At 33.0% G+C, this 13,903-nt stretch overlaps 1 protein-coding gene across 6 annotated transcripts in view; it reads right to left on the bottom strand.

The window, feature by feature from the left end:
• The window catches only part of LOC113491675 (ras-related protein Rap-2b), a 54,105-nt gene that overhangs the window by 18,056 nt on the left and 22,146 nt on the right, over positions 1 to 13,903 (bottom strand). The window lies entirely within an intron of this gene.

Below are 13,903 nucleotides of genomic sequence, written 5' to 3'. Positions count from 1 at the left end.
AAAGTTAAGGGTATACTTACTTAGTTGTTGTTTAGAAATGTATAATCTTTTTTAACGAAAGATATTGCTTTTTTCCACTTTTCGACAGTACTTAAGAACAACGTTTTTACCAGGAAAATAATGTACGAAATACTAAATATTTATACGTTTTTTTGGCAACTTTAAGTGTACGAGGGACTCATTTAACTTATTTCTACAGAATTTCGAGCGACGCGTTTTGCAAAATACCGAGGGAACCGCAATATTTTTTAAAGTTACTTTTTAAACGCCCGAAAATGTTCGCAGGTAGTAAAAATTAAGGAGAAATAAGTGGTGGTGGTAGCAGAATTTTTGCGAGTGAAATAAAAGGTTTTATAGCACTTTAGGCAATTAATTTTATGCCTACATCAGGGTCAGATTTGCCTGGCGGTCAACGACCTGCAAGAAAGAAAACAATATGGGACGCTTTTTATTTCTGAATAATAAGGTAGACATACTATTTAGCCATAAAATTGTGAGACTTAGACACGCAGATAAAACAAGAATATAGGAATTTATAGTTTTCCGTATTTGTGTTCATAATTTCATCATTTCATTATAAATATTTATTGGTATACAATAATGTATACACACACACAATTAAACACGGGTACACAATTAAATAATTTCCACAAAACATTTTTGAAACAGTAAACAAATATACGCATAATATCCCATAGAATTATATAATTACGAGATAAATACACCTTATAAAAGATGTTCTACAATTACGATTCTGATAACCTTATTAGCGTAATTGAACCCTTGTGCGTACACAAGCCTGCTAATCCTGCGTGGAATGCGCGCTGGGATAATGTCGAATCTCATGAAACGAATGGACGTGGGTTGCTTTAAAAACAAGCTGATTGCTCTCAGGGATATCTTCGTTCAGGTGTACTAGATGTAGCGACATAAAGTAATTGAGATGAAGCGTAGGATGGCTTGGTATTTATGCTGTTTTCTACATTTTAAGAGACTTTCGACCTAATTTTGAAGTTGATAATATTTAAATATTCATATCTGAGAATAATGTGAAACGTAGGCCGGTATTGTTGTGTAATGAGATAGTGTATTTGTGAATTCTTTATATGAAAATATCTTGATTACGAAATGTAAATTTCGATCTGTAAATAACCGATAAGTGTGAGTCAGATTAGCGATACTGAGGGTTCCGTCGACTCTGGATGAAAAAATAAAAGTCTATGCCCAGCATTGAGAAGATAAGGACTGTAATGATTTTGATAAGGGCTCGGTAATAATAATTAAAGCCACATATCTTTTTCATAAATTCGTAATTTCATTTTTTTAGAACGTCAATAGATCATGAACTTTTCGTTAAACAGCTGGAGTGATCTAGATTCGTTCGCAAAGTGTATTTGCTAGGTGAAGCTGGAACTGACACGTGCTATAATTTAGTGACTAAGTTATAAACCGATGCCACACCTTTTTGGTACATGAAATGTAATTTTGAGATGATTTGAGACTTAAAACCACTTGCGCGGTATCATGGATTATTGGTATAAGTTGGAGCTAAAACTTTGCCTGGTGTAGAAATTACACGGTACATGCGCAATTATATGGGATGGACTATTTCAAGGAGCAAGAAAAGGTAAAAATGTAGGTAGGAATTTAAAAATAAATATATAGCTATTCTGCTATCTTTAGCTTCATGTAACCCATTGCTTGCCACAGACTTGACTACAAAAATCATCAGCCCATATTTGCAAAGCGTCTGAAGATTATCTAACAAGTATTTGTCCCTTTTCAGTTCATTGTACATTGTCACCCCGATCGAATAAAACAAGATCAAGATCAAGATCGAATGACAAGAAAACCAGTCTAGGCTAAAATATAATAGCATGTTGAATAAAGTTTTACACAAGGACGCAGCATTATAAAAAAATGACTTAACTTCACCATAACATAAATTATAAAGTATTTCAATAATTAGCCTACGCAATTCACATCGTGCTCTTAAATATTTAACTTGTAAAATTATACGAAAATCTCAGAGAATCTTAGAAACGCTCTTATATAACTAAACATATGTAGATGGTTGTTGTGTCACCTCTATTAGAAATTCCAAGATTCTAATTACCCTGTTGGTATGTTTAACACTAATTATATCTACAAGTAAATTAGGAAAATGCAGGGATCACTAATGACGAGTCAAGATCAACCTGTCAGAGGTTCTCGAGTTTTATAACTCAAATATTTTTTAGAAAATGTACTTTATCATAATCCTCCGAAGCTTTTCTGAGTTCATAATAATTCTATAAGATTGATAGCTCATTATCGTTTTAAATATTTACCTACCGTTCTCGCTTTTTAGGGCTTTAGGAACACTCATCGCAAAAGCTTACTACCAGTTTGTACTGTTATTTACTTTAGGAAGGTTTTTCTTTAAGAAAAAACGACTCCCGCTTTAAGTTATTTAATCCTTCTGTCGCGCTTCACCAAGAATCACATGCACAAAGACACCCTGACTCGGGACAAGCATTCGTGGATCACACAAATGCTTGTCCTATGCGGTGGTAAACGAGGTACAGCGAGGTGACCTTAACTACTCTGCTAACCGTGCAGTCCCTGTAGGGATTAGAAAGGCAATAAAATGTAGTATAGTGATATATTTTGTATAAAGGTATACTATACATCCAAATATAAACAGCGAAAAAACAAAACCCACTTATCGAACAAGCTCGGTAAAATGATAAAAACATAGACATATTTATCGTTCTTAATATATTCCTGTTTACAAACAGATTGGGGCCTTATTTCAGCTCGTAACCAGTGCCTAACGATTTCATCCGATGATTATCCCCGCTACATGAAAGGGTGCCGCATTTCCCGGCGCCGACGCTTTAAAGATAGGAATTTTATCTGCAATTGTGAACACGTACGGAAAAATTCTTTTGTTTTACGTATAAGGTCAAAATTGTTGTCCAATATTTAAATGTTATCGTTGTTTTTTAAGACAAAGGAGTTTTTGTTTTTACTGAATAGCATGCGAGTTGTGTTTTTATCTAATCTACTTAAAAAAGAATATACAAATATTTTTAAAAGTAAGCCATGGAATTTTTACTTAAAATTGCTAGGTTCGTAAACCACAATTTTGTTTTTACAATTTAAAAAGGGTAAAGTTTTATTGTTTGTATTAAAGCATTAAGCTGCTGAACAACTTTTACACAAAAATATTGCCAAGCGAGGAATTATAAAATTGTAAGTACTTAAACTTTTGGCTAGGAAGTACAAAGCCATGCAGACATGAAATAAATTGTATTCAACGTTTGAACTTTTGCCAGTTTTTGAACTTTATCTATAAGCTTTGCTTTAAAATGTTCTGCGGTCAATGCCCGTACGAGAAATTAAATTAAATATAAAATGAAGGGAATTAAAAGCATTTTGGAAATCGAAGCGAGGGAATTTGGCAGTAGCTAAATATTACCTTTAAAAAATTTCGGTAAGCAAATGAAATTAAATCTGTTCTGAAAATCAGTTATTCCATTTCTTGCTAAATACTGGAACTGATATTAACCGCATTTAATGAATTCAGAATTTACTAATTAAGTTATTCACGCGATTTTATGATCCTCTGCAGATTTTACTTTACAGAAATTTGGATATCTAAAGATTCATAACGCGGTCGTCAGTCTTCATTTTAGTAATGCCGTTACTCCTTTAGTATCTCATTTTGACTGAGAACTTCGTTTATGTAGGACTTGCACCGATTTAAGGCTTTCGACTAAAGTTCATTGGCACAAAAGAAATTATTTTTTTATTGTAAACACAGAAACCGATCAAGTGATAGTGACAGATCAACCGGTCAATTCGTAACAATGATATTAATCATTGTTACGAATTACATAAAAATGAACTTTTTCGAGAATACCACTAAGAAATTTCCCTGAATTAATATCAATATCTTTATCAATAATGATGATGACGTCTACTTCCATAGTTTTCTACAACCACCATGCCCAGATACTTTCGTATTACATCTGTACAGTAAGAAAACAGCTCTATATCTATATAGTTAAAGCACATAATAAAAATAAAATATTCTGAGAATACAGAAGCTATATTTCTTCTTGTTAATTAACAGTCACGTCGACACAGGTCATGGGGAGGTCTCGTTCAGATTTAGGTGCAGAAGCGTGATGGATCGGATCTAGATACAGTTCGGTTATTAAGGTTTCGCCTCTGACCGGATTCCGGGCAGCGTATATTCCTGTAAGCCTGTACGGAGATATTCGGTAGTTTATGAGATTTCCAAGAATCTGTATTACTAGTTTATAACGTATTGAACTGAATGTGACGTTATTTTTATATGCGTTTTAATTGGTACTTGCAATAACTTAGTATTATTGTTCTTGGTTAAGTAAAAGACGGTTTTGATTTTATGATCCGGTAAATATATTAAGAGAATGTCTGACCTGTTCTTAGTCTATACCAATAAATATACTTTAAACAGCTGAAGAGTTTGTTTGTTTGGTTTAACGTGAAAAACACAGAAACTACTCGGGTCTATTTCGAAACATATTGCCCTGTTGGATATTAAATTTTTTGTAAAACGTTATGTTTAGTTTTAAGTGATAAACGTGAATGAATGCGCGGGGCGTAGCTAGTCTATTACAAACACGGTTTCCAAATTACATCTGTCAACAATTTACATTGTCTCTTAGGCAAAAATATGCTGTAAAAACTATACACAAACAACCCAGTTTCGCGTAGGAAAAGTACAGTTTGATCTGTGTCGGAGTGACTGACACCGGATTAAATTCCTTGGCGTGGGAGTATTTTTTTTAAATTACTTTTTCATATTATACAAGTTTAACTATCCCGTCAGGTTCAGATTATTCTAGTCTTTGGAAAACTGGTCCTCGCAGTACAATTTAGAGCAATCGAGTTCGTCTTCAGCGCACAGTTTTAATCACTTGTTATTTCACTCTTGGGGACAATTTCTTTCTCTACAAGACGATTTGATTTACAAATCCATTTATTCAAGACTACGTGTTTTTATAATGTTTTTTTCTTAATTATTTCAACTCATATATTTAATTAATAACAGAGTCGCAATTATCACTTAATAATATGTAGGACTTAGGTTTAACAAGTTACAAGATACAGCAGTTTAAACTCAAACTTCACATTTTTGGCCAGCTATGCAAACCTTAAATCACAATACATAATAGAACCCGTTCTTATAATGAAGAGATAAAATTATCTAGCCTCTACAGTCATGAAACTGTGAAACTATCATACTTCAGGACATCACAAATAATCTCCGCCTTTAGAAATATATTCCATCAAAATAAGAACCTTCAACCACCTAGTCATATTCATCTACATTTATTTTCATGATTGTACGAAAAAGTTTCCAAAAAGGAGGTTTAAATACGCACGGTTGTTCTCAAATTCTTTCCTGTCACGTCTCCGGAGGCCAACGTTCATTTGGTTCACAGATCATTCATTTCGCTCATCTCGGAGCGTTATTATTTAAGAGATTTGCTGCGGAATGCCGGCCCAAAACAATCGCTCGGAATGTTTTATCGAGAGATTCAGAAGTTTTGAACGCTGTACTGTTATGTGAATAATTTATATGTTGGTGTTATAAGAAAAATCGATATCGGTAAGCGAGATTTTGAAAAGCTGATTTGTTGAGAACTTTCCTAACCAAATTATCTCTAAATATCCCTGCCTTACTTTATCCCAGTAATCAGAAAAACAGGACCGTTTGAAAAATATATGAATCTGTATATTGATGTATTGAGGCTGAATTGAGGCTTTCTATTTCAAACGATTTTACGTATTTTGAAGAAATTTGGTTTAAAATTAGCTGATACTCTGAATTACCACATAATATCTAACTGCGTCAGAGAGAGATTAATGGGAGATGTTTCTGTTTGTATCCAGAACTAATCGAAATCCACGCTGGCAAAGCAACGGCAAAAACTGTCGTAATACCGGTAAAGTCATTCGTATTTTAATTTTTTATCACTAAAACATCTATATCCTACAAATCAACTTGACAAGTAAGATATATCCTCTACATCTGTTTACTTGCTTTTAAGATTTATGTTGGGAACCAGTTAATCTTTCTACAAATTCCTGGCTTTCGTGTAGATCTAGGTTTATGTACGGTTTGCCCGGTCAAATGTCTGTGTGTCAAACAGTATAATTAGTTCCTTTGGCCTACCACCACGTCTCACTAATACTATTGAGTTGTGGAAGCGGGACAGCACTCTACAAGGCGTAGATTGGCGTCTCTCTTCCACACTAGTCGTACTTCCAGAGGTGGTATTTAAGCTCCCGATCTCAAGCGTAAAACTACAGCAGTTGTCACGAACATGTCTCGTAGTGGAGTTAACATGGAATATATTAAAGGTTTTTGGGTCAAATGATAGATTAACAAAGCAGTTTGTGAAGTTTTTATTTCAGTAAGTGGTCTGCTAAATAGTATTGTACTGTGTTTAATTATCACAAGCTCTAATTATAAGCTATTATTTACTTTCACCTTTTTTTAGCTGTCATGAAATTTAGCCACCGAAATTTATAAGAACTGAAATTTTGCACGCATGACTAAAAACTGCTATGCCGAAGATGGAAAATGCTTACAGGAGCACTGATTCGCCACAACATAACCCCCTAGAGTCGGAACAAAGTTACATACAAAGGATTTTTAAATAAAAGCTCTTTCTTTCCTTAAAAAAGAACATTTAGAAGAATTAAGTTCGAAGTGAAGACCCGTGTTGCACTTTATAATTTTTCAATGTTAAAGTTAGAAATGCGGAAATTTTAATGATAAAAGGTTTGAAAGACACCAGACTTAAAGCCGTAGCTGTTAGAAAAAACAAGAATATATTGCACAATTAATTAGACCTTGACAAAACAGCTGAATGAAGGTCTAAACTCGTATCAATAGTTTCCGTCTCACATACTCATACAATGTACGTATAGTGAACAGTCAATGTGTTGCTTGGCCATTCAACATTCAAAAGGAAAGGAAAAGCGATAAAAGGAGGCCTCATTAACACGCCAAGTACTTGTAGATGTTACTCATTGTTGTCTTTTCAATGCCAGACCTTCAATTGTTTCTATTCCTTTTGCCTTTTTTCATTGCGTTCGTTTTTTTTTCTTTCTTTGCACCTTGTCAACCTCCTTGCCTTTCCAAAGAGGTTTTCTTTTACAATGTTTATTTGATAATTAGTTTGACGTGTAAAGTGTTCCGAGTTGGTATTTGATCTTCATTTGTTTTTATTTCCTCTTGAAACCCGTGACACATAATGCTGACAGCGCAGCACTTTAGAGACTTGCAAAGAAGTCAGTGATTTATTTTACGTAGATAAACTTGTAGGAAATAAACCATAAAAATAGTTTTTACTTTTTATTTAGTGACTTGTAGTATTGTTTCGCTAAAAAATTAAATTTTATTTTTTTTAATAATAATAAATAATGCGGACAACATCACATGCATTGTTCTGATCCCAAAGTAAGTTGCTAAAGCACTTGTGTTATGGAATTCAGATACAACGAAGGTACCACAAACACCCAGACCCGAGACAATGTAGAATTTATTATTTTAGATATACCTACATGCAAAAAAACTCGGTGCTTGCATTGATTTCTTTTGCTTCAATGACAAGCCAATTAGACAGCAAAAAAAATACATTTTAGGATCTAAAGACCGTAAACAACACTTACACACAGAGTATAAGTAATTAGTAACCAGTAGTAAGTATACAGTTAATATGTTTACTGCAAAAGTTAACTAATTATATTTATTTGAGCTGCTTAGATAATCGATCACTGTTTCAAGTTTATGCCGTGAAGGAAACTTCTGTTCATTGCACAAACTAATTATGCATTTCATGATCAAGTTAAAACTAGCTTCATTTCTTATTCGCAAAAAGTTTTTAATTTAAAAAACATGTTTTACTAATTGTTAATTTGAGACGATATGAAATGATGATAACTCCTTTTTTCTTGTCCTTTTGACGATAGCAATTTAACTTTATCGGTCCACATACATATTGCTTAAAAAATTTCTTCAATAAAATATGATCACTAATAAAGGCTCCCAGTGTACAAATCTGGGCAAATTATGGTTAAAGTAATATCAACTATAGAACTTATCATATTCTTTTTAACATTTCTCTGCGCCAGGTTTTAAAGGAATCCTGTTAAAGGCACTTGGCATAAAAGTACGCAAAATATTTTCAGCTTTCACATTTCAAAAATTGTATTTCACCTCTGACTTTGGACTTAAAAGCTCCCCTTTGTGAGCACTTGTGGCAATTTGGTGTAACTAAGGGCTGCGACCGACAGTCCCGTCGAAACTAGAACAGTGATTGTACAGTAACATTAATGCAAACGTGGAAGGGAGATGCCACTACGGTTTGTAGAGCGCTGTCTCTTTCCATTTGTAGGCATCGCACTCTCTTGAAGTGGTGGTGGGCCCAAACAATATGTCAAATAGAAAGGCTTTTACATATTGTGAATTCAGTACGACCATGCAGCATGCGTAGCGGTGTTTATTTAGCTTTTTAGTTAAAAGAACTGAATTTTATTTTTGAGTTACAATGCCGAAGTATTTTTGTGTCTGGTTTGCAGAAGATAATTTTTTAGTTCAAAAGCGATGAATAGCTTCATTTTTTCTAAAAAAAAATCAAATATCTTGCTAATTATAGAATAAAGAATTCTTTGCTAAGTCAGAAAAACCTATTTACGACAGTCAATAATTGGCAAGCCAAAAAAAGATAAATACAATAAAATGCATCAGAATCTATTATTGAAATCAAACAAAAGAACTAAAAGAATCTATTACAATAGCTTCATCTACGATACTCAGACCCCTAATCTCAAATTTTGAACTTGTTTTAGAGCAAACACGGATGTTATTTAAAAACTATTGGCACATAAACAACGAGAAAAAACAAAGCTCAATGTTAAAATTAGTTCAGGGCACTACGGTAGTACTGCTTCCAATGTGGAAGGGAGATGCAACGATACACTTCGTAGCGCGGCATCTCTTTCGCTCTTCTTTTAGAGGTGGTATTGTGCTAAACTAATCTAAAACAAATACGTATTGAGTCCCAGCGCAATAGAGACATGGAGACGCCAAGTATTACTGGACAAAGTTGACTTTTTAAATGTGTGTTACGTATGCTATGTGATAAATGAGTTTGATTAATACTTCAAGAATGGTGTTATATATTTACTTACAAGTAGCGGCTTGTAATTAAGGATCAGAAAATATTAGACTTACTGTTTTTATTTTGTTAGAAAAAAACAAATAAATGAAAATTATCATATATTTCATGACTTGGACAGCTTGCTGTGTTGTAAGGTGCCAATTCTACTCTACACAGCGCAATTTGTGTTTTTATTTTTACGTTCAAAACATGGTAATAAAAAAGTTGCCTAAGTTGAATAACTGACCTTTAATTTTAATACTTTAAAATATTCTTATTGCCGATAAGTAGATTCATTCAGCAGGAATCTATTTGAAAATTACAAACATTAAAACAAATTCATGTATGCTAATGACGCAATGTTTTAAAATACTAATCAACATAATATTCTTAAATCTTCAAAAGTATACACCTAAATAAAGTAGAAAACAAAAACATACACCTGAATACAAAACTAAAATTATTATCAACGTTTTCATGTTACGCTGAAAGCTGTAGTTTTGAAATAAGTCCAACTATTCAGGTGATTCACAAACACGTATAGGTATAGCTGTATATATAACACACTGGCTGCACGATTGCGTACTTTTATCACTGTTATCTTGTGTCCAAGATAGCGTGAACGATAAGAGCCCGAATCGTTCAGTGGCCACTCAATATAACCTGAAAGTTTCGCTTTATTTAGATGAATGTTTAGTCAAATCTATACGTATTTATTTATTTTATTTTTTTTCTTTATGCACAAGTTGTACAGAGGTGGACTTAATGTCGTAGGGATTCTCTACCAGTCGTACGTATATGTGTCTAAATTGAAGGTTGATGACTTTTACTTTTGTAGCAAAAGTGGAAAATGCATAATTAACATACAGAAATGAAAAAACATGGTCGAGCGATCTAAGCCATATGTTTATTGTAAAGATTAATAAATTTAAAAAAGACTTTGGTCAAAATTGATAAAAATGAACAAAATTCTGCTCAATACATATTTCTAACAGAATGTTGAATTATTTCAGGCCTTCACCTTCGCAGACCCGATATTTTCTGAACATAAGAATATATAATCCATTAATCATACATGACATTCACGACAAAAAGACCTATTATACCTGAGTACATAACACAGAAACATGGAAAAAACCCTACACCTTATAATAAAGCGAACTCTACAATTTTCCTTATTTTCGAACTCTATTTAAACAAACCTGGCAGCTAATGGGTATAATATTCATAGTTTATGGGGTACATTGCTCGCCACACCTCTCAACAAGCAATAACCTAAAACATGGCACAATTACTTATTTTTATAAATGGTAATTTTATGGCGGTCGATAGACGATAAACGTGAGTGTAGAGCTATCGGTTATGAAATCTGGTGCGTATTGCCGTTTATTTTTCCAACCAACCTCGCAAATGATATAGGAAGGTTTTAATGCTTAGAACCTATAGCTGCTGCTTGAAAATAGCTGTAAATTAAGATCGAAATGCTCGATAAGCGAAAATAGAGCTGCCAAGTATTTAATAAGCGTGGGTTATGTGTATGCGCAGAATAATTAACAGTATTTCTTGTTAGCTCTTATCGTAAACTGATGGAAAACATAGATAGAGACAAAACATAAAAGCTTTCTAGTATATTGTTAAATATACTCTAAAATAAAAAAAGAACATTGCCACACATTTCCACGAAATATGACTCTGAGTCAAATCAGAAAACCTACTGATATTTTATAAAGATAGAGCAGGGATGTGAATCACAAATATGTGTTAATTTCGCTTCAATGAGGTAGTGTCAAGTCCCCTCAAAAGAACCCCGCCTCTATTCACATAAATCGAGCAGTTCTCCGTATAATAGTATTTTTTGCTGACACATCGTCTATTGTATAGCTCCGGGTCATTCGACTTCGCAGTCATAAAAGAAATGCTTCAAGTGTTTATTGCTACGACGTCATTTCTTAAAAGTCATGTACGCCACGGTTTTATACTAGTTTCAGTCGCTTGTTAGGAGTTTTATAGTGGTATTTAATGCTTATTAAAAGTTATGTCTTATAAATACGTGTTCTAAAAATGTGATTAAGGTAAAAACTGATAGTGTTTGTTAGACTGGGGTTTGAAGGTTTTTCATGACCCTGGGAGCAAAAAAAGCAAAAAAACTATCTCAAATTCAGTCTTGCTAGTGCTAGTTATCTTAAACATGTGAACCAGTATCCTTTCAAGCAGATTCTCCTTGGTTGCCGTTCGGGCCATTAAGTACGAAAAATAGTACCATTGGACAAAACAGTTTAAGAGAGTATTTTCATTTTTTTCCTCCACATTTTTTCTCGTTTTATTTGTTTGGTCTTGTTTTTCTCTTTCTATGAATATGTCTAATAAATATTCGATTGTTCGAAGACAACTAGTAAATATTTCAGATTTTTGAGTTGGTGAATTAAAACAATCATTTTTTTTTAATTATTTATGTTGTGATAATTATTAAGGGTATTCCTCAAAGGGCTAATTGTTTTTAAAACATTGTTTTTCCAAAACGATTAACTACAAAAGGGAAATCCGAAAATCGCAACTTTTCATAACTATAGCAATATCAAGAAATCTTAGAGAAGATAAAAAAATAAACAATGTTTTTAATGAAACTTTCCTGTAGAAGAAAAGGTCACGTCATTGACAGTCGCTTCGCAACTCTCAAATACGGCAGAATCTGGATAAATTGATAGGAATCTTGTTAGGCGAGATAGGGTGGAGACTGACTGTTTTTATTAATATAAATATGTAGACAGATAACTTAAAACTCAATACTCAATACTTTTATTGCATTCCATATGTATTTTTAGGTATTACTTATAAAAACATCATAACATGGACCCTTGGGCACAGCACATAAGTTGTTTTAGAAGAGAGGAAGCTTATTCATTTTATTTTTATTGTAAAAAAACCTATATCTGAAATCATATTCTTAAGGACAGGAGACCATCTTAAATTATATTACTGTATTTTCGGAAGAAAAACCGTTGATTGTAATATATTATTGCAGTTTTGAAAGAGAAACTCCTTGTAATGTACGCTTCCACATCTGAAACGCTACTGTTCTATTAAGTTAAGCCTTAATTGAATATTTTGATTATACTTTGAGGTTAATAGAGTAAATTTTAATATAGTCAAGCATATCTATCGGCGGCCCCGCCGCCGCGTCAGCTCATGCTGAAGGACCCCGGTGGAGTCTGAGACTAGAGGCGATACCGATAAATACATGTGAGTAATCCGTTTTTAAATAAATAATTATGAATCCGGTCCACGAAAGTTATAATAATATAGAATTTGTTCTTTAAATCCTTAAGCAGAATTCTTTTTCTATTGCGAAAGCAATTTTATGGATATTTTTTTTGGCAGCTGTATTTTTTTTATAGTTTATAATGTTTTAACCTGTACATACCCATTTTATTAAATTGTCAATATGAAAAAAATATTATTAGATTTCCTAAAGTTGGGTTGTCAATATTCAAGCGAAGGTCCATAAAGGTTTTTAAGATATTTGTGGCTTTTATGAAATGCAATAAACTTTTTAGTATTTAAGCTACGTATTAAGTTTTCTGTATTATATGAGATAGTAATGTTGATTTCAAGACATCCTGAGGTCTAGAACGGTCGTCTATTCTCGTCTAGGTTAAATATTTTCATCGGGCATGTTCTAAACTTAAAAATATATCCTAGCAGCTTTACTCGGACTTTATTTTCTTCTAACATATAAAACAAGATCTTACTTTAACCAAACAAAATTAGATTTTCAAAATAAAAGTGGTATTTTAAACCTCCTATGCATTAAAATTACGTTTTCATGTTATTTTAATAATTAAATAACCTATTTTCGGGCAGATAATCTACTGTTGTAGCGATTTTCCATAGATTTATATCAAAAGGATTTAACAAATACAAATATAAAAAGATATTTAAAAACCTACCATAAATGTAAATAGTAATATGTTTTTCATGAATGTTTACAAAAACAAAACATAAACCAAACTGTTTCGAAATCGGTTTAATTTAATTAAACTAAACACCAAACTAAAATCCAACACAAAACCATCCGCCTTGTCCAAAAAAGAAAATAAGTGCCCAAGTACAGAACCAATCACGATTTTAACACCTTAAGATACTAAGCTAATACCAAAGTACCTTCAGAAAGATTAAATCGAGAATATCAATTTTTCCACCGCGATCTTATCCAAATTCTCATTGTAAACGTGAAGTAGGGATGCAGGTAAATTACAGAAAATTGCCTTCCCTTTCTTAGATAACGAGTTCCTGTGAAAATGGGGCTTGTCGTGTGAGCTTAACGCACTTTGCGAACGATAAATGATATGAAATTATTAATGTGCTACGCAAACACGCCGTTTATTTTAATATTTTATCAGCGATGTAAAGAGCAAACACGCACATTAGATTATCTTAAACAAACTGTGACAAACACTGGAAAGCTTTAGCGAATGTAAATAAACCACAGCATAAAAACCAGGCCGTAGCCACGTCTATAAAAAATAATAACAGTGTAGCCGCCAATCTCGGCAAAATATCGTCCAATATTAATATTTTGTCTGTTCACGTAGGCAACCCAAACAAAACATCTTCGTAGCGCTACGTGACGGGCCGATCGTCGTAGACGTTGCTACGGACTCAGTTTAGATAAGATTATTCATTTTTTTAATTTT

This window comes from Trichoplusia ni, chromosome 3, assembly GCF_003590095.1.
Source record: "Trichoplusia ni isolate ovarian cell line Hi5 chromosome 3, tn1, whole genome shotgun sequence".
Taxonomy (NCBI): Eukaryota; Metazoa; Arthropoda; class Insecta; order Lepidoptera; family Noctuidae; genus Trichoplusia; species Trichoplusia ni.
Note: the sequence above shows the minus strand (reverse complement) of the source record. Positions and strands in the feature narration are given on the sequence as shown.